General features: G+C 44.8%; 1 long non-coding RNA gene across 1 annotated transcript in view; it reads left to right on the top strand.

Annotated features, from left to right (window-relative positions):
• The window catches only part of LOC141370911 (uncharacterized), a 33,963-nt gene extending 13,357 nt beyond the window's left edge, over positions 1 to 20,606 (top strand). Inside the window, exons 2-3 of the long non-coding RNA XR_012375404.1 lie at positions 19,103 to 19,155; positions 20,404 to 20,606. This is a non-coding gene — a long non-coding RNA (uncharacterized lncRNA). The remainder of the gene's footprint in view (positions 1 to 19,102; positions 19,156 to 20,403) is intronic.
• The last annotated feature ends 1,066 nt before the right edge of the window (positions 20,607 to 21,672 follow it).

The raw sequence follows: 21,672 nt of genomic DNA on the forward strand, positions 1-21,672 counted from the left end.
CGAGCCAAGAGGGGGTCATGTCCATGTAATATTCTTTGTAATGTGAGCCTCACACACCCAGTGAGCAGAATCCTTTTTTGATGAGGATGGGTTTAATAGCAGATCGATAGGTTTTTTTGTTTGTTTGTTTCAACCCAAACTGAGGTATCACCTTTCCCTTTTACCCCTTTGTTCCCACCTTTCTGGCTCCCGCTTACGGGGCCCCACACATTGATTTTAATTTTCAACACTTAGCGCCTGACTTAGTGATCTAAGATCACTGACTCAGAAAACGGGAAAGGTCAGTCTGACTAACACCTCACCCAGCGTCCTGGGATTAGCATCCAAAACAAACAGATCAGAGATGGGATGCAGACTCCCAAGAGACAATTCCCACGTGTGAGAAAGCCCAGGAGAAACGGATGGCATTTCTCAAGCTCACTGACGTCACTCAGGTTCACGATCCAAGGCTTTACCTTACTGAGGTTGGGGGTTGGGATTCTACCGGAAGAGCCCAAGAACGAGGCTGGTGGGTTAAAAAAAAAAAAAAAAGTAGGGAGAGGGAGAGGCATTCTTTCTGCTAATCAAAGGAGAAACCAAATAAAAAGAATGAAGTCCAAGAAAAATATACCTCTATTGTTTTGGGGGCATAAGATGCTGGCTTGGAGGCTTCACTGAGTAATCCAAGTCACACCCTTTCTCTGTGGGACTAAAGGAATGTTGGCTGTTTCTCTGGAGGCCAGGTGGGAGGTGGGTAGACAGGTCTATGGAGATGAGAATTTCTTGGAGCTGGAACTCTGCGAACATCCCCCATGGCCTTGCAGCTGGGAGGCTGGGGCACAAAGAAGCAGGAATGAAGTGCTGAGTTAGGGCCAGGCACAATGACCACAGCAAGGGATGGGGGGGGGGAGCAGAGAAAGGTGGAAGGAAACGAGGAAACAGGGAGGGAAATGACCCTGTTCTTTTTGTCCTTATCCGAACAGGGGCTTCTGTGTCCTCAAGAGCCCCTTGGCTTTCTTTCATGAAACCATAGGGCGGATACCCAGGGAGAGGTGGTGTGTCTGGGTCTGAGGTGCGACAGGAAGCAGGAAGTACCAGTCATTTCACAAGAAGGCTTGACAGTGTGGAGAGAGCCAGCGAAAACTGGCAGCCCCCCAAGGTGGGGTAGGAAAGTCTGGCCTGGCGTAAAGAACACTTGGCTCCACATAGTTTTGTGGGTATGTTAAAAAACAGGGCAGTCCACAAAGTTGTTCTGCCAGCCCACCTAAAACATCACTTTCTCTTCCCCATCGCTGATTGTTTCTCTATGATGACAGATCAGCTGCTGGCAGTGAACTTCCCAAGGAAGGCCCAAGGAAGGATTAATGTGACCAAAGGTCTTGGCAGGATGGTCCTTTCCAATAGCAAGTTCTTAATTACAATTCTCATGAGTGTATGTAGGCTCCCGATGGACCCTACTACCTAATGTATCCCTCCTTCTCCCCTTCATCCTCTTTCTCTTTAGATTTTAGCAAGAACCTACTTGTATGGATATAGCTCTGGAATCACCTGTAACTCTATTTGGGGGAGAGTTTCACTGTTGGATCAGTGTTGGATTCACTTCCTTCTGAACACTTCCATCCCCCTTTTATTTTTGGATCTTTGTCTGTCTCCTGGGCTGGGGAATCTCTCACTCCAACTGTAGCTCCAATTGCTCAACTTCTAACTTATCTTCTTCAACTATTACTGGCAAAGACTCAGAATATGCCTCTGCTTGGTCATCTTGGATGCAAAATCTGTGAGATTCATCCACAGTGTCCTATCTTGGTCTATCTGAAACTGCATCCCTTTGAGAAAGACTGTATCAGTAGGGCACCTTCACTTTTCCAGAACGCTTGTTCTATAGTTGATTTGTTTCAGTTGTCAGGCCTCTGGACTTATGCCAATGGGCGTTATTAATTATTTAATGCACAGCAGCACTCTGGATTCAGAACTCATGGGTTTGCTCTCTCCCTCCCTCCCTTCCTGTCTTCCTTCTTTTGTTCAGTTTGCTCTGTGACTCTAGAAAAGTTATAGCACTTGTCTGGGCTTCCATGGTATCTCTTATTCAAAGGTGGTTCTTCACCAAAGTTAGCATCCACTTATCCTTTCTTTTGCCTTTCCCAAGGCTGAGAGACTTACCTTAGAGATCCGTGACATGCTCCCTCATGGAGGAGTCTGGTTAGAATGAGTTTGAAGGAACTTAGGATGAGGGAAGGGTTGGAAGAAGTCCAGAGATTTTTGGGCTGAAAGATGACAGTCTAGTTGCCTTTCAGGAATCCCATGTCTTACCCTAGAAACAGAGAAGAACTAAGCATCTATGGGGCAACGGCCCCAGAACTTTCAGGGTTTAGAATGTGTATGGCAGCTACCATGGAAAATATCTTTGCACTGAACAGATGAGAGATGAACCAGTCTGGACATATTTCCATGATGTCAATAGCCATGTTTACAGTAGAACATATGGACGAAGTTTAGATTTGATAAGTCTCCATCACTTTTCACAAAAAGATGATCCAGCCAATAAAAGGTATACTTTAGCAAGTGCTTGTGTTAGAATTCTATTTGTCTGATACAGCGTGGAAGTACCCACCTGGGGCATTTTCACATTTTCCAGTTTCTTACCAGAGCTGTACCATCCAGTGTTCTGAATTAAAAATCTGAGCGCTCTGAGCAGTGCTTTGCAAGAAGAGTCTTTGCCACGCCATACAGAAAATAGCTCTCCAGGTGCACCTGTCATCTGGGGTGCTACCCTCACCATACTTGAGGTGGCCTTGACTATTAAAACAATGAGGTACAGGCAGCTGAAGCAATTAGAAACACTGCTGTTGGTTATGTCCTGAGCTGTAATTGGGTACTGATTGGGTGCCCTCTCTAAAACACTACTACAGCTAGTAATAATAATCCTTGAATTATTCCTTGAAAAGCCACTGCAAGTGAAAGCTCTGTACTAAATGAACCATGTGTCGCTCATTCCACAATGGCACCACAAGGCAGTGGCCTGGGTTTTCAGCCGGATTCCTCACAGTCGGTTACTGTGAGGATCTGGGCTAGCCGGTGTCACGTGGAAGAGTTCCTGGCGTCTAATAAATGCTCAACATAGGTTAACTGGAGTTAGCTCGATGCCTATTGTACATTGAAGGCAAACTGAGGCTCAGAACAATAAAATAACACACCCAAGTTCCCCTAGCCGGTAAGTGGAAGGGTTGTGATAAAAAACCCAAGTCTGTCTGTGGAGAAAGGGAGTCCTGGCTCCACAAACACCATGCAGAACAAGGCAATCACTTAAAATTTTATCTCATGGGGCGCCTGGGTGGCTCAGTCCTTAAACGTCTGCCTTCGGCTCGGGTCATGATCCCAGCGTCCTGGGATTGAGCCTTGCGTCAGGCTCCCTGCTTGGTGGGAAGCCTGCTTCTCCCTCTCCCACTCCCCCTGCTTGTGTTCCTGCTCTTGCTATCTTTCTCTGTCAAATAAATAAATAAAATCTTAAAAAAAAAACTGTATCTCATGAGTGATGACCCTATGGTTTATTTGTTTTCAAATTTTCTGGATATTTGACATTTTCATAATAAGATGCTAAGAGAATATGGTGCCATCGGAACATGATGAGGCTCATGCAGAAGGCAAAAGGGCCTTGGCCAGGTGATCCAGGCTGGAATGTCAGCGTCTTCTAGAGGTGAGAGGGAGTAGCCACAGGACCCGCGGCCTGAAGCTCTGCGCTCTCCCGGGGACATCATCCAGAGGCTGTCCCCCCCTAGTTGGAGGATAGGTGGTAAGGAACAAAAAGGCTTTTCCCCCCAGCCCTGGCTGATGGTCACATTACATAATGTAGAGTTATGTGTCTGCTGCGTGGTTGGCAGGAGCTGATCGCGATATGTTGATAATACACGGAGTCTTGCATGCAAACTTTGTTTATACGCTGGGCCCTCCCTCCGAGTCTGGGGCAGGTAGCTGGTTGCGCAGCCTCCATCGGAGCCTGGAAGTGTCAGTATTTTGTGGATACTCATGTTTATTTTGCTGTCTAACTATGTTAGCCATTGTGAGTTTGGTTAAAACAACGCACTTGTAAAGACACGGAGAAAGCATCCTTTGATACGGAGGCAACTACACTTCCACGTGTATCTGCCTTGTCAGATGGCACCCCTGTCCACGGAGGAAGGGACCATCCCTGGTCCACAAGATGAGAGCCCTGATTTGATGCTTCATCGAGTTGCCTAAAAAAAGTGTTTTTATGTGAATGTCCATTTAAATACATAACCAAGTTTCATGTCAACTGTGGCTGTTGGTTTCTGAGAACCGAGAACTGGCCTCCTGTCTTTGAAGGGATAGCAGAAAGATGCGTTCCAGTCTGTCTCTTCCAAGCCATCAGATCTGACTGGGAAAAGAGACCAGCCCTTCTCAAGAAGCCTCCACCATCCCAGCCAACAGGGAACTTGGGCCTCAGGTTGAGGCAGGTTCCCACGAAGCAGCCAAATGTTTGCAAAACAAGCACCAGGATGAAGAGGCTCGTTCTGCAGAGACATCCCAAGGTTGCGACAGTCTTGGAAGATGTGAGTGAGCTGATGGAAGCGCCCTGGGGAGCCAGGGTTGAGAGGCAGACCTGCCTGGGAAGAGCCAGGTCCCCTCTGCTCGCCGCTGCCCCGATCCGGCGTGCCGAGCAAGGGAGGGCTGACGGGTTGGGATAATTGTCCTGTGTTTATATTTGAAAAGGGATACTACACTTCCAGGATAATTCCCTCCAGCCTCCTCTTGGGCTAAGATTTCCAATTGGTCTAAAATCCCGAAGAAAAATCGGGGGCTGATTACCTGGCCGACCGGACTGCAATCACACCTTTCAATACTAATTATGTGCTTGTTGAGTTCAATGACATTGAGCATCCAGGCTCTGGCTGGGGCGAACCTTGCCCAGTGGCTTGCCCCACTGGCTTAAGACAATGATTTGAATGGACAAAGTACCCGCACTGTGCCTTGATAAGCAGGAAATGGACGCTTGTTTGCAAATAAGATTGGGAAATGTGATCAGCTTCTTGTTCGGCATCTGTCTTTCAGTAACTAACCCGATAACACTAATGTAGAAATAAATAATATGTCAGAAGACACCAGCGGGGGATCCTTTTTTTTATGACTCCCCCTTACCTCCCAACTTTCTGTACCTGAAACAAAGGCAGAAGTAAATGAGATGTAGTTTTGTGGGTCCCCCACCCCGAAAGTATCTGGCTTGAATGTTTCTTTGTGGAGATTTGGGGAAATGATTTGGTGTGAGTCTTTGTCAGTGTGGGGATCTGTTCATATCTGGCTTCTCCTAGATGCCTGTCTTTGATCTCAGTCTTTTCTGACCCCCCCCCCACGCCCCCGCCAGAAAGCTTTCCTTCATTACATAGAATAAAAATTTTACTTCTCCTTGGATGCAACATAATCAGCGTTCATTAGTTACATAAACAGCTTCAGTGTAGGTTCATTTGAGTGGTGTTTTACTTGGTGACTGGAATGCATTACCAGTGCCTACAGGCTCATGGAGGAGTAGCATAAGGTCTGGGTCAATGGACAGAGAGATTGGAGGCCGGTCATCTGGGAGAGTTGCCTGCATTGTGTCCGTCTTAATGTATCACTTCTGGCGAAGGAGTATTGGGTACGAGGAGTGAATGTTCGTGGTCGTTAATCTTTTCAGAATGTTACTTTCAAATCCTGACTCCTTGATCATGAACTGTGTACCCTTAAAAGATGTTGAAGGCCTGACTCCTCAGGACCTTGGAATGTGACCTTCTATGGACATAAGGGCATGGTAGATGCAATTAGTTAGGATGAGGTCATGCTGGAATAGGGTGGGCCCTCATCCAATATGACTGGTGTCCTTTTCAAGAGGGGAAATTTGGACACAGACAGAAAAGAAAGAAGTCACGGGGAGGATGTCAGGAGAAGACAGAGGAGAGGATGGACGCATCTATAAGCCAAGGACTACCTGAGGGGAGCAGATCTGGTGCCTTCCGAGGAGGGAGCATGGCCTTGCTGATACCATGGTTTCAGACATCCAGGTGCCACAAGTGTGAGACAATACATTTGTGTTGTTTTAACTCACCCAGTTTGTGGTGCTCTGTATGGCAGCCAGCCCCAGGAAACGAGTATACCTAGCTCCGCAGATCCAAATAATTTGGATGGGAAGAGCAGTGTCAGCCTGCCCAAGCCAAAGAACACATAAGTCCTTTGATTTTCCAACTTGGGCAATGAGAGGTTCTCGGGCTCCTTGGTCTGTTACCACTGATGTCTCAGAAGTCCCTGGCCTATCTTGGAGGTGTTTAAGTTTCAGGGGACTGAATCAACTATAAGCACACCTCAGGCCACATTGCTAACAGAGGTCAGGCCATAGCTGAGACAGCTGTTTGGTATGATAGACTTCTACTTTGAATTCCTACCTCATCCCCTTCCTTCACTCTGGAAGGGCAGCCAAGAGAGAGATGCTTAGAACAGGGCTTCACTTTAGAGTCAAGCCTGGTTAAAGGTCCAGATGGTTTTAATGGATTTTCTTACCTACTTGATCAATCTCAGGGCCCTTACTTTTAATGGCCATGTTTAAAACCAGTGGATCATAGAGGTAAAAGGAACTTCAAAGATCAATATTAAAACTTTCTTATTTTTGCTTAAGAATGCTGAGGTCCAAAGAGGGAATCGAACTTGCCCCAGGTGTTCTTGCCTTAAAGTAGACTTTGAGTCCACATATTCTGAACCTTGCTCTTAGTTAGACACCACGGCCCCTTCCTTCCTCTTCTCTGCAAGCTTCAAGGCTTGCCCCATGACTTGACAGCTTCTCACTCCTCTGTCTTCCCCCAAACTCCCATCTTCTTGCCACCAGACCACCCAGGATTGTTCTCTCTTTCCCTACAGAGCCTGGTCTCTCTCCCTAAGCTACTTTGGTCAGGAAGGAAAAGAGACTTAACGTGTGCTGCGTACCTGCTCTTTACCAGGCATTGTGCTAAGTGCTTTACCTGTGTTAGCAGATGAGGAGGCTGCAGGTCAAAGAGGTAAATGCCCAAGATCATGCAGCTATTAAAGAATAGAGCTGGGGGAGGTGCCTGGGGGGCACAGTTATTTAAGTGTCTGACTCTTGGTTTTGGCTCAGGTCGTGATCTCAGGCTCGTGAGACTGAGCTCCGAGTTAGGGCTCTGCTCTCAGGACAGAGTTGACTTGAGATTCTCCCTCTCCCTCTGCCCCTCCCCCTGCACTCTCTTGCTATCTCTTTCTCTCTCTTTCAAATAAATAAATAAATCTTAACAGCAACAACAACAAAAGAATAGAGCTGGAATCCACATTTCTCTGGGGAGCTTCTTTCTCCAGCTAGAATAAGGGGACCACACCCAGTGGTACCATGCATGGGCGTAGTTGTAATAAGCAAAGGGTGGGTGAAAATGGTACCTCCGTGCTACATTTCCATTCTCTGCCATGTTCTTCCAGCTCATCTGTTTCTTGTTTCCATGCCAACAAGGACATTTTGATTCAATAAGAGCAATGCCTGCTATCTGTAAATGAGGTGATTTATTTTTTTCTGCTCTGTACCTTCCCATCATAAATAGAACACATTTGGTGGTGGTGTACACAGACCGCTTCTTTGCACTCTTATAGGTCCAGCATCAGAGTCAAAGCAAATCAACAAATATTTGGTGGGTGCCCACGATGCCCAAGGTAAAAGGAGTGATGTGTGAGTTCCTCTGTTTGAGTTGGTTACTGGCCTCGAGAGGGATGACTCAGGTGCCACTCAACGAGTCAACGTGCCAAAAATAAGGATGTTCCATGAAGAAACCAGCCGTTGGCCACCCCTCAATTCACCTCCAAGCCTTTTCTGTCACGTCTCCCCACTCCCAGCCTAGTCCTGTTGCCACGGCCACGGCCACATCCTGCTCACTCATTTTGGTGCTGTGGCTGAGATTTTGCCTTGCCTCTTCTGAAAATGGCCCAGATGATGTAGTGGAAAGACTGGGTGCCTGGGCTCCTGACTCCCTGATCCTCCTCTGTTACAGGACCCAGGTGAGGGAAAAACCCACTGGACATCATTTTCTGCCTTTGTAAATAAGGGGGCTCTCCCAAAGGAAATTCAAACAGGATATGCAAGAGATATCTACACTCCCATGGTTACTGCAGCATTTTTCACAATAGCCAAGATATGGAAACAACCTAAGTGTCTATCAGTCAAGGAATGAACGGAGAAAGATGATGCAGTACACACACACACACACACACACACACACACACACACACACAACGGTATGTTGTTCAGCTATGAGAAAGAAGGAAATCTTGCCATTTACAATAACATGGACGGACCTTGAGAACATTATGCTAAGTGAAATAAGTCAGACAGAGATAGACAAATACTGCATGATATCACTTATATGTAGAATCTAAAAAAGCCAAACTCATAAAAACAGAGTAAAATGGTGATTACCAGGGGCTGGGGATGGGAGAATAGAAGAGGTATTTTTTAAGGGCACAAACTTGCAACTAGGAGAGAAGTCCTGGAGATCTAATGCACAGTGTAGTGAATAAAGACAACATTGTATATTGTCATCAAACTTGCTGAGACACTAGATCTTAATTATTCCCACCACAAAAAAATGATAATTATGTGCCATGATAATTAGGTGCTAATGATCTCAATCTAATGGCAATCATATTGTAATATATCAATGTATCAAATAAACATGTGTTTCACTTGAAACTCACACAATGTTATATGTCAAATGTACTTTGGTAACAAAGAACACGGTAATGAGGGGGTTCTACTTAATAAAAAAAATTTCAGTTTAAACCTTTATAATTTTTCTATGTCTGTCCCTGTTCACTCACTCTGTTCAAGACTTTAACCAAAACTCTTTAAGAATTGTTTTCTCCTAACTCATTGTAATTCACTCTGAACGTCAACACACTTAACTAAGTAGTTTTTTTAAAAAAAAGATTTTATTTATTTATTTGACAAAGAGAGCATGAGAGAGAGAAAACAAGAGCATGGGGGAGGGGCAGGGGCAGAGGGAGAAGCAGGCTCTCCGCTGAACAGGGAGCCTGATGCGGGATTCGATCCCAGGACCCTGGGATCATGACCTCGGCTGAAGGCAGACGCTTAGCTGACTGAGCCATCCGGGTGCCCTTAACTAAGTAGTTTTTATATTGTTTTGTTTTTATAGGCTCCTAGGATAGTTTCACAGTTGTATATTTTGTTTTCGAGCAAGATTGTTGACTACTGAATGTAGAATTGCATCATTCATATATTTACAATCCCAGGCACTCAACAAATTTGTATTGTATGAATAGACCTTAACTGTGAATTCCTATGTATTAACTTGTCGCCGATAATACTTTTCATTTGGTCTGCTGTTAAATTCTTTAACAATTTAGGTATTTTTATAAGTATACTCATAGACTTGTGCAGGTAGAAAAGATTCCCAAGTGGGTGTTGGGAAAATGTTATCCAGTTGGGGTAGTATGCTGGTCTCAGATTATAAAATACACAAAAGAGTTTATGCTGATTAGTCTCCTTGGTCTTTTTAACTCTACATCTTTCTGTCACTGATATCTATTGTTCCTGTGAGTGCAGTCGAAGATAAAATTGCCCACAGGATCAGGGATTCCGGATTCTGGTGCTTGTTACCTCTCCCTTGTGCCAATTAAACCTAGACAAAGCAAGGACCTTTGTTCCTTGATATTGATTGAGTCCCCATCAAATTCCAGGCACTGTGCTGACATAGCAGAAGGCAGCCCTCAAGGAGCTTCAAGTTTGAATAGGAAGACAAAGCAAAAAAAAATTATTGGAAATTGTGACAAATATTTGAAGAAAGCCAATGAGTGCCCCAAACAGAGAATAATCGGGGTGAGGGGAAGCTGGGGGAAGGCTCCTTGAGAAGATGGCATCGAAGCTGAAACCTGGAGGAAGAGGAGCGCCATCAGGAGAAGGAGGGCAGAGACAAGAGCACATTCAAAGGCCCTGAGGAGGGGAAGACTCTGGTATATGGGAGGAACCAAAAGAATGTTGGTAAGTTTTCAATCGTGGAGTCTGGGCACAGAGGCTGAGCAAATTTTCAAGCCCACCCTGCTAGAGAGTGGAGAATCCACGTTTGTGCTTTTTCCTGCCTGCCATGCTTCAAGGACTTACAGTCTGCTGGGTGTGGGTGTCTCTGCAAGGAAGTCAGAATGGATCACCTGTCAGGACTAAGGAGGCTGGGGCTTGGCTGACAGGATGTGGAGTGTGTGTACTTTCTGTTTATTCTTAAAGTTTACTTCCCTGCAAATCCATGCCTAACTGCCATGCACCCCTTCTACAAGGAGGCCAACACCAGCACTCCATCGCTCATGAGCAACCCTGCAAAAACAAATCCATATCCTCCATGCAACCCTAGGTGCCAGCCAGTCAGGCCTGCACTGGCCAGGCAGCCCAGAGCTTAGGAACAATCCGCTCCTCAGGAAGGGAGGGAAGAAAAACAATTTCAAATTCCAGGCGCTGAGGGCCTCTTACAGACGGCCATTGTCGGGAGAAGGGCAAACGAAACTGAGTAAAGGAGTCCCAGTGGCGCCTCTGGAAAGCGAGAGGATATTGAGGTTAGGGACTGCTGCTCAGGGTGCGTGAACGGTGGGGATGGGAATGGGTGATCTGAAGACAAGGCTCAACAGTGAGCTTGAGCAGCTTGTCTTTAAGGGGAGTCAGCTTCCCCATATTTAAAATTCTGAGAAGAGTAGTATGTGCCCTCGGGTTGAACACAGGAATGAGGATAGTCTTAGGAAAGGGTAACAGACTCTTTAGACGTCAGGGGTTCCCACAGGGGGCTGCCTCTCTCTTTAATTATGTTGTTAGCTAGACTTTCTCCCTCTCCCACCCCAGAGCGTCTTAGTGACTTACACCCTCCTGGGCAAAACTGTGTGAGCAGGGTCCTGTAGTTTCCTATTTCCAAAGATGAAGGTGGTGGGTGAATGTTTTTCAGTGTGATCTAGAATGGCTTCGTTAGCTGCAAAATGGTGCCATCAAGTCTTAAAGAGCAGGAGCCAGCATGGAGAGATACAGTCGGGCTATTTTGACATTTGATGACATATGATGACATATGATGAATGATGGTGATAAAGAGGAGGATGATGGTGACGGTGGCCCTTTACTGAGTTGACTGAATACTACTGCCCACCAGGTGTCTTAGCTCAGGCTACTGTAACAAAAATATCACACACTGTACGGCTTATAAACAACAGAGATTTATTTCTTACACCTCTGGAGGCTGAGAAGTCCAAGATCAAGACGCCGACAGATGCAGTGTCTGGCGAGATCCTACCTCCTTCCTCCTAGACGACTTTCTTCTTCATGGGTAGTTCACATGCTAGAAGGGGAACTCTCTGGGGTCTCTTGTGTCAGGACATTAACCCATCCATGAGGGCTCTACCCTCAGAACCCAATCATCTCCCAAAGGCCCCACCTCTTAATACCACCCCATCGGGGGATAAGGTTTCAACATATGAACTTTGGGGAGATATGAGCTGTCCATTCCCCCTGGTAACTGATACTCAGCACTTCATTCTTATTGTCTAAATTGATCCTCACAACAACTCTGTTGGGCAGGTGCTAGGGCAGCCCCATTTTGCAGATGAGAAGACTGAACCACAAAGAGGTTAACAATTTGCCCAAGGTCATGCTGTTAGTAAATGGTAGAGCTCACTCTCAAAGCCATGTGTGTCTAACTTCAAAAAGGATGATCCACCAATTAAATATGGATCATTCTTGAGAGATGAACCTTGAGATCTGATTAACTGTTATCTTTTTAACAAACTTGTACAAGCATATATAAACTACATTTAACATTTATTGGTTAAAAACCATTTTATCATATGGGATTGCTTTATTTGTTGCACTGCACCCTCTTCCTTGGACCTTTCAGACCAACAAAATATTGATAGATTGCAAAAACTCAGCTGTGGGCTTATACTCTTTGTTTTCCATCATATGCTTTTTAGTCTAGTAATAGCCAGAGAAAGGAAAGGTGGGGGAAATAATTTCCAGACAGATGGAACAGCAGAGGCAAAAATCAGGTATCACGAGAAATATGGCAGGTTCTGGGAACTACAAGTCAGCGTGATGGTTGGACTGTAGAAGGCTGGGGGTATCTGGGGTAGGCTATGAGATGAAGCTGGGAAAATAGGCTGGTTCCAGATCAGAAAAGGCTCTTTATATAATGTTTAGGACTTTAGAGTTTATCCACAACCAAATGAAGGTTATGAAACTGGAGGCAGACGAGGTCCAATTTGCATTTTTAGAATAGAATGGTGACTGCAATTGACCACTTCTCATGCTGTAGACCTAGATTCATTCCTTCTCCCACCCACACTCAGATTGTGAGAGCAGTTGAATTTTTTTTCATGATCAGGTCGAATACTCCACTGGTGCCTCTGAAGAGTTACACATTTTCCTCTTTGGTGTCAGAAAGTTGAGCTAACTACAGCCATTGGGGCAGCCCTGCCCTAACCCACTGAGAACATGGGCTCCCTTTCTGGTGTTCAGTCCAGGAGTGTACTCCCCACCATTTTTCTTTATGGGATACTAAAAAGACAGGTGCTGGGTTTCAAGGCTTTCAGTCTATTCACTATTCGCCTTTATGCTGAGTTTTGAATAATGTTTAGCTGAAGCCACTTGGGCGCAGAAACTGATGTGAGGTCATAAGTGGTTTTTCACCTTAGCTGTAAGTCATCCTACACATCAGGAAAGGAAAAGGTTGAAAAGAACCATGGCATCTCTGGACTTAATGACAAATAGAATGTGCTTTTTCTTTTCTTTTTTTTTTTTTAAGATTTTATTTATTTATTTGACAGAGAGAAAGACAGCGAGAGAGGGAGCACAAGCAGGGGGAGAGGGAGAGGGAGAAGCAGGCTTCCCGCTGAGCAGGGAGCCTGATGCGGGGCTCGATCCCAGGACCCTGAGATCATGACCTGAGCCAAAGGCAGACGCTTAACGACTGAACCACCCAAACGCCCCTCGAATGTGCTTTTTCATCTCCCGTTGGCACTTAGATCCTTAAATGTAGTCTCTACTACCACCAAAGCAGGATATCCAGTTAAGTGACAGGTGAATAAAAATTTTGAAAATTGGGCACATTGGCCTTTAAATGTGTCCAGTCTGCTAACCTCTCTCCTTGACTTCACTTTTCCTTGAAGTCAATGACACCAGCTCACCAGTTTCCACGTCAGAAACCATGGGTCAATGTGGGAGGCATGAAGGGGTGGGGGGGTGTATAGATCCGGACTTGTTTTAACATTGGGAGTGCTTCGTACTTTTTCTGATTCAGTTGTCCAATTTATTCAGATCCCTAAATAACAAATTTCTTGAGGCTCAGTTGTGAAGGCCAACTAATTGGAATCGAGGAGCCTGGGTAATGACTGTGCCAGGAAGCAGAGCCAGAAAATTCCTTCCTTGTTACTTCATAGGTGTCAGGTCTTCAGAAGGTGAAGGACTGTTGTTTGCAGGGTGGGCCTTTGTCGCCTGAATGGAGCTTGGGAAACTTCGCAGCTCCTCTTCGAACTCCCCCGTAAGAAGTCAGAGCAAACACTGGAGGTCAATGACTAAATCATGCCTTAAACCCTTTCCATGAAGTCAAATTCCACTGCCAGCTGTTTAACCAGGACAATCTGGTACCTGGATGTGAAATTCTGACATCTATTTTTGAAGGGACAGTCCAGTGGATGATCACCTACCACCACCTTCTGACCAAAGGAAGAAGAAGGAATAAAAATAGCAGAACATGCTGTGTTGTCTTTGATTTAGTTAAATGGTTTGACAGCCCCAATGGCATATTTGAAGGTTGGCCACTAAACAATTGGTTATAATTACATATTTCTCTTCCATTTTATTTTCCCAGGGTGAAGTGGCTTCAAGTTCTAAATCTTCTCCATGTCAGAAGCCGTGGTTAACTTAGGAGGAGAGCAATATCTTGTGATTAAGCAAACCTATTGAGGTGCACTTTTGTACAGCAACAAACTTCCTATTTAGCTCAGAGCTTCAGTTCTCTAACAAACACAGTGGAGAAATAATCCAACATCATGAATACCACTGTTTGTATCTTCACTAACTCCTTAAAAATCAGTAATCTGTGTTATGGACATGATGGCAGGCCGACACATTTGTTCTTGGTATTTTAACACTTTTCACCTTTAGTAGGGTAATTGTATCATTATTAAAACGTATGAAAACATTTGAAGATCAGGCAGACAGTCTCTCTTCTGCTGACCTGCTTGTCATCCCTTGTAGTGTCTTCAATAAACTTCTATCTCCTTAAAAAAAAAAACAATTAAAGATTATGTGTAAGACTTTGTGTCAGGTTCTTCAAGGAACCTCCCTACCCCCATGGGTGTTCTTCTCTAATGGGGGATGCATTGCAAGGGTTGATGTGGGTTTCGGGGAAGAAAGGAATGCTGTGTCCTCCATCACAGTGTCTCCCTAGATCTTAGTAGATCCCGGGCTGTGAGGTATATCAGCCCTCATGGAGAACTGGGCTTCAGAGATTAGCCTTCTCTTTGCCTAATAGTCATAGTTTCTGAAAGAAAGGATTTTCTTGCAGGGCTTAGATGCCGCCATCCTACATGGGCAGCCTTATTGGGCAGAATTAAGGAACAACATGCCCAAAGACATTTAGCTTTTTTCATATCCAGTGTGTATGTGGTTATCATTGACTTATCATCCCTTCTTTGGGGCTATCAGGTGTGGTAAGAGAGCAGGGCAGGCTGGTTTACCCATACAACATGGCAGGAACTATATCATAATATATAGGAATGAACCATTTTAGCCATTTTTCCTTAATTGTGTGTGAAAAATTAGGGCATCTGATGATTTGGTGCATCCCCTGCAGCCCCTTGCTCAGGCCATTCTCATCTTGTCCAAGGCCTTGGAGTATAATATCACTGGTGTGCCATTTACCAATGCATTTTGTCCCAGGGATAAAATTTGGTCTTTATAGGTGTATCTAAAAGAACTCTCTTTGCCTAACTTGTATTTGAATAAGCCTATAGACATACCAGGTGGAAACCCAAGGAACCTCAAGTGAAGACCCTAGATGAGCTCTTAGAACCACTGGTCCCCTTGTCAATGTGAGTTTTGTCCAGAGATCTCTGGGAATCCTCAGATTAGCTAAAATCTGAATGTTGATCCCACTGTTGTATTGGATCCTGCTCTGCTCTTGCATCACGTTTCCCTTGAGAATTATGTGTTTTCAGTAGACATCATGACACCATGAGACAAACAGCATTAAGTAAATGTTTCTACACTGTTGTCTCCTTGCTTGTCATTTCTTGCAGAGCCGGGACTATGGTGAGGTGAGCAACATACCTAGAGAGCAAAATGTAAGGAAACACTGACTCTCAGGGTCATACAGGTGCACGGTTGGTGCCTGAGAGTGAGTGCCTCCCGACTTTTCACACCCGTGGTGCTTCTTTACTTCACCCAAGCACTGAATGAAATCATGTTTTCGTTAATTTTTCACAATCATAATATTAACAACAACAGGGTCCTATTGAAATGGGGACTTCCATGTATTTGGACTTTCAAGCCAGATATTCCCTAACACCCGTCAACTCATAACACATGGGACTTGAAGCTGTGAATTGCTGAAGGTCAAGAATTCTCAGAGTAGCTCTCTAATAAGAGAAATGTCACATATCAAACCCCAAGACTCCTTATTCTCAGCATGGCCTATTAGGCAACTGATCCTTGTACCAATTCACTGATTCATTCCTTTAACAAATATTTATTGAACCCCTGCTATGTGCTGGAGACTGTTCTAAATGCTGGGATCACAGCCATGATTAAATTTATCAATGTCTCTGCCCACATAAAGCTTATATTCTAGCAGGGGAGGCAGATCAAAGGTAAACAAATATGTGATATGATGCCAGTAAGAAAAATAAAGCAGATCTAGAGGGTAGCGAGTGTTGGGTAGTGGAGGATGCCATTTTAGAGCGAGTGGCCAGGAACGATCTCTCTGAGAAAGTGGCATTTGAGTAGGATCTTGAGTGACATGAAGGAGAGACACAAAATGCAAGCATCACGTAGAAGTACAGTAGTTATTTTGTGAACTAAATGCTTTCTACAGTGCATTTGACTTTTCAGTAAGAAAGTACAAGGTCAACATGGACAACAATGTCAGAACAAGACTGTCACTCGCCAAGCAAGGCTTTCTGAGCTATTTTAATCTACTTGCTGTGGCAAGAGGGAGTAGGTGGGGTAGATGGTCCATAAAACTGTTGGCTCCCTGGGCATCATGTTCAGACTGGGGATTTGAGGTCTGCTGAGTGATCCTCTGTTTGTTCTTCTGAATTAAATTAGAATTGGGCTGGCTCCATTTCGCGGTTTTGTTCTTCAGTCTCTGGTGGACCCGAGCATCAGCCAGCTTTCATTTGTGTTGATTCACTTGGAGGAAAAAACTGCCTGACTTGTGTGAAATGCAACCATTTCTGGTCGGTGGCTGCAGATGCTGTTTCCATTAGCCTTTCTGGGGGGCAACGTTGGTAGGGTTTTCGATGATGCTGCACGTGGCACGACCCAGGAGTGCTCGTGCAGTGGATTTCGAAGTCCCACCTGAGGCTGGGGGTGGACAAAACCTGCAAAGACATTATTATGTACAGTTGATGGGGCCGGCGAATACGTCAGGGGAGGCCTGGACTCCACCTCAATGGATGAAGCTCTAGCCTGGGATGAGCCCTTTGGCTTGAAGACAGGGGCTGGTTTGGGCAGCCTCTTTCTTCTCCTCCAGCCTGGCATTCAGATGAAGTTTACATCACAACGGGATCCGGGTAAGCGTGACTGGGAGTGCTGGGAGATGCCCCAGGACATCCTTGGCCAGAGGTAATATTGTAGCCCTGTTCCGAGCCAAATAACTAAAATTGGGCAAAAAATGAGCTCTGCAGCTCAACACTTTCCTGCTTTACCTTGATGAGTTGTTAGGTGAAAAAGCTCAGGACCTCAGCTCTACCCGCTCCTCCCTTATATCCCCCCTTCCTCTTCCAACTGCAAACTCCCCAGCTCAAGGCGGTGCCCTGAGTAGATGTGTGTCATGCTCTAGGAAGATTGGTAGGAAGAACGCAGGGAAGAAAGAAAAGGCGCAAGGGAAAGAAGGAAGAAGAAATTTCTAACCCATCCAGAGTCAGTCTTAGAGACATTGCTCTACAGGACACGGTACCGGCCTCAGGAGTGAGAATGGTCTGGTTCAGATTTGACCCTCTGCGGAAAGCACTGTGTGACTCAGACACCTATCTGAGCCTTGGATTTTCCTCATCTGTAAATGATTCATTTCAGCAAAATAACATCAGTCGAATGATGCTGCGGAATTGCTGAGCAAATTGCCTAACTCATCATACAAGCATGTAACTTGAGAGTTGTTTCATCTTTACTTTATTTAGACACTGAGACCCCCATGTCGGGAGGAGGGGGCACTGCCTGACGTGGCATGAGGTGGCACCCACCTATCCCAGGCCCACAAGGTCTGGGGCTTTACATAGCTAAGAGTTTTGAACAATCCCAAAGCTTCTGCTAATACAAGAACTTCATAGAGGTTCAGATGCCAAGGAAGCCATTGAAAGCAGTGATGGTTACTTTCATGTCGACTCGGCAAAGATAGAGCACTGACCTATTTAATCAAACAGTCGTCTAAATATGCTGAGAAGGTATTTTTGCTGGTGTGGTTAACATTTACAACCAGTGGTTCTGTAAGTAAAGGAGAGTACCTCCAAAATGCAGGTGGGCCTCGTTCAATCAGTTGAAAGACTAAGGAGCAAAAGCTCAGGTTTCCCAGAAAAGAAGAAATTTGCCTCTAGATTGCAGAATCAATCCACAGCTCAGGTTTTTTTAAAATTTAATTAATTAATTAATTAATTAGAGAGAGAGAGAGAGCATGTGGAAGCAGGGGCAGGGACAAATAGAGGCCCCCTGAGCCCAGAGCCCGACGTGGGGCTTGACCTCATGACCCTGAGACCATGACCTGAGCCGAGACCAAGACTTGGACGCTTAGCCGACTGAGCCACGCAGGCACCCCTACGCCTGAGTTTTTAGCTTGCTGGCCTGCCCTATGGATTTTGGATTTCCCAGTCCCCATAATCACATGAGCAAATTCCTGAAAATAAATTTCTTTATTATCCTCACACAGAGATATATATACACACACACACATATGTATCATGTAAAATATATATTTTATGATTATTATACATACACATATATAATGTGTATTATAAAACTATGTATTTATATTTATATGTAAACTATATTAAAATATAGAGAATAAAAATTATATATATATATATATGTAAATAGATATTAATGCCCTATTGATTCTGTTTCTCTGGCTAAACCTGACTGGCGTAGAAACTCATGACTTACGTCTATGGATGATTTTTAGCTGGAATCTTTTTTCAGCTCATCTATTATAGGAATCTAGACTTGAGTCTTCACTGAAAACAAACAGAGAAAAAGGATGAAGGCAGGAGCTCCTGGCTCGGTGGGGACCGGTGTGGGGAAGGATTTCCTAATCCTAACCTGAAAAGGGAATTTCAGGGTGGAACGGACAGCATCCCAAACCCCAGCCCGGCGTCCCGTCTCTGAAAGGCTCAGGGAGGAGTAAACAGTTTGGGTGGGGTGTGGAGTTTTGCCGGCCCCATTGCCTAGCATTCTGGGCCTTTCCCCCAGGGTTGGTCATGGTGGTTTGTTTTAAAATTAGTTCTTGTTTGGCCTGTGGGAGAAGAGTGAATTGCAGAGTCTGGGATGTACTCTGAGCCTTTTGCATTTTAGGTTCTGAGGCTGGATCCCTTGGCTATTTTAAAAGTGGACAGACATGAGCCCAGGACTACCCTGTGACCAAATCTCTGTCCTCATGGTCAGAACTGGCTAGAAGCTGACACTGAGCCAGAGGCCATCACCCTGGTCCAATCTGGGAAGGATCTCCCCTGTTCCAAACACAGCTCCCTGCCTCCCACGCTGGGAGGCCCCCCAATCTTCCCGTATGGTTGTCCCTTTCGGGAATGACCTGGCAGCAGCTGCCCCCTTGCAAAAACATCATGCCAAAGTTGCCACTGACCACGAGCATCCACTGACATTTCATTTCATCTTAAGGGCTAACGGGCGTCGCCTCAAGCGGAGTCACCGTAGAACAAGACGCAGGACAGGTATGCTTGGATGGGGTGGGTGGCAGGACGGTTGAGATACTAATGGCATGTAATTACTTTGGAAATTTGGAAAAGAAGGCTGGCTCTCTGGGAGTCAAGACACAATCATTGTGGACTAGGGAGTGACAGACACTAATAGGGGGGCTTCTACAAAGGGACGTAAAAGAGCATAAAAACTGGCATCCACCCACTCCACCAGTGTGTTTTCAGCTGCCATGAAACCTTCTTCTATTGCGGAGTTGTCTCCTCTAAATATATGTGTTTCCCCCTCTTCTGTAAAGTTGGTTTTGATTCCAGCATCAGAGTCAGGCTCCACAAGGCTGACTACACATAGTGGCTGGTCCCTGTGAAGATATCTGAACCACTCTTGAGTTCAGGGGTACTGCTGAGGGCTGTGCTTAGTGCATTTACACTGGGCAGCAGGTATTTAAGTCAAGAACCATATCGACAAGTCATATTGCAAACATGTGTTGTCAGCTAATAAAACACACCCTCATAGACACACTTGCTCCAACAGATATGCACACACATGTACAAGCCATTCTGCTACATTATAACCTGAGTTTAGTTCTATTCATGTCAATTCAGCAATTCTTGATTTCTTTGCCAGATATCCATGGCAACTGGGCCTTTAGACACTTGATGGTACCTGCTTAAATCTTTGGTTGGCAATTCATTCTCATGGCTACCAAAAAAGTGATCCTTGAGGTAAAAATAAGCTTGGTAAGAACATTAGGATTTTAATACCCCAGATAGAGTCAAACAAACAAAAAAAGAAGTTAGAAATAAGTGGATAATTTGCTGTAAACTCATATTAAATTATAATAAAAAACTTCCACACATCTGTCGTATAGACAGTAGATTCTGTTCCAATTACAGGTAACTGCGTAGTCTGCCATTCAGTTAAGAAGGTTTATATAATTTGTGTTCAGAGAGATAAATGAACAATGAAACAAGATAATGCAATTGTTGACATGTCTCCCTAACAGAACCCTGATTTTGTTAAGGTTTGGAGAAGCAATGTGTCGGGGAAGGTGGGCAAGGAGGATGCTAAGGGAGGGTCCTTGGTTAATCTAAGCCAATCATGAGACTCTTAAACTTCCCCTTTCCAGTGATAAGCTTGGACTGGGCAATCTAATCTTAGCATATGAAGGATGATGGGAATATGCTAGAGACTTTGGGGAAATATTGCACAAAATGATTTATCAAAACAGACTCTTCCTTTTTGTCTTGAACTTTGCCTTATAGGAAGTAATTTTCGAAGCTTGCAACCATCAGGGAAAGCCAAGAGACTCTGAGAGAAGTCAACTATTGAGCTTCTGAATTAACCCTTCCTGGATCCACCTACCTCATGACTTCTTGATGTGTCCCTCCTGTTTAAAGCACTGTTGTTACTTCCATTGGTATACTTTGCAACATTAACTAAGAAGAAAAATAAAAGCAAATGAGGTTTCGTCCTGAGTGAAAGATAATGTGGTGGACAAAAAGTCATTTGTACTTTTTATAACTCTGGTAGTCACGTAAGAAGAATACGGCAATTTGACAGCCCCCCCAAACACACACACGTGTACGTGTACACACACATTCCATTCTCGAGGCTGACATATTGGAGTTGCCAAGTATTGGAAGTGTGATAAGCTGGTGATGCATTAACAGATAAGGAAGGTAAACAAGGGGTCCCAGGACCAGTGGGGTAGATAATCTCCAAGGGGAGAGCAATGCTCAGCCTTGTTGGGGTTCTCTTCTAGCCACATCATTTCCAAGCTCAGAAGTCACCTTTGCTAAGTGTGCTTTACAGGTAGAAAATTCAAGATGCAGAGAAGTTAGGACCTGCTCATAGGAACTGAATGATCAAGTTCTCAGTGCCCCCGGAGGATTTTCATTACTGCACATTACCTCTGGGTTGTCTCCTCTTATAAACAAGGATATGCATGCCTGCTCAGCCCTCTGAAGATCCATTGCCTCTTTATGAGCTTGAGTGGAAAGGAGGTTAAGCTACTGCTGAGTCTGCTTCACTTGAAACTATGAGTTGGTCACAAGAAAAATGGCTTTCATTTCAATTAACCCAGGCATCTGTCCTGCTCAGGTCCTAATAGCCAAATGTAAGGAATGGCATTTGGAAGAAATTAATTTACTTTTGTAGTTTAGCAAAGGGTTCACACGGGTCACTCTTAGGGCCTTGCCAACACCAGACCGGCCACTGATGGAGATCCTAACTGGGTGTGACAGATCTGAAAGTCATGCTTCCAGGTTGCTTTAGGGACACGCTTCCTGAAAATCATCTCTGATTTAAAACTTTCCCCTGACACAAAGGCACAGTATCCATAACATCCACCAAAGGAGCTAAAGAAAACATCCACAGGTTATCATGAACATTTCTAGTTCAATAGCCATCAAGTAATTTCTTAAGGACAAAGAAGTGTATGAAAAATAGTGTCCACGAGGGACTAAGATGGTTCAGACGCTACCGCTGTTTTGGGGTTGGGTATTTCTGGTTGGTGTTCTGAGAACACCACA

The sequence above is a fragment of the Callorhinus ursinus genome, unplaced genomic scaffold (assembly GCF_003265705.2).
Source record: "Callorhinus ursinus isolate GAN/ISIS: 27379988/994484 unplaced genomic scaffold, GSC_fseal_2.0 scaffold50, whole genome shotgun sequence".
Classification (NCBI taxonomy): Eukaryota; Metazoa; Chordata; class Mammalia; order Carnivora; family Otariidae; genus Callorhinus; species Callorhinus ursinus.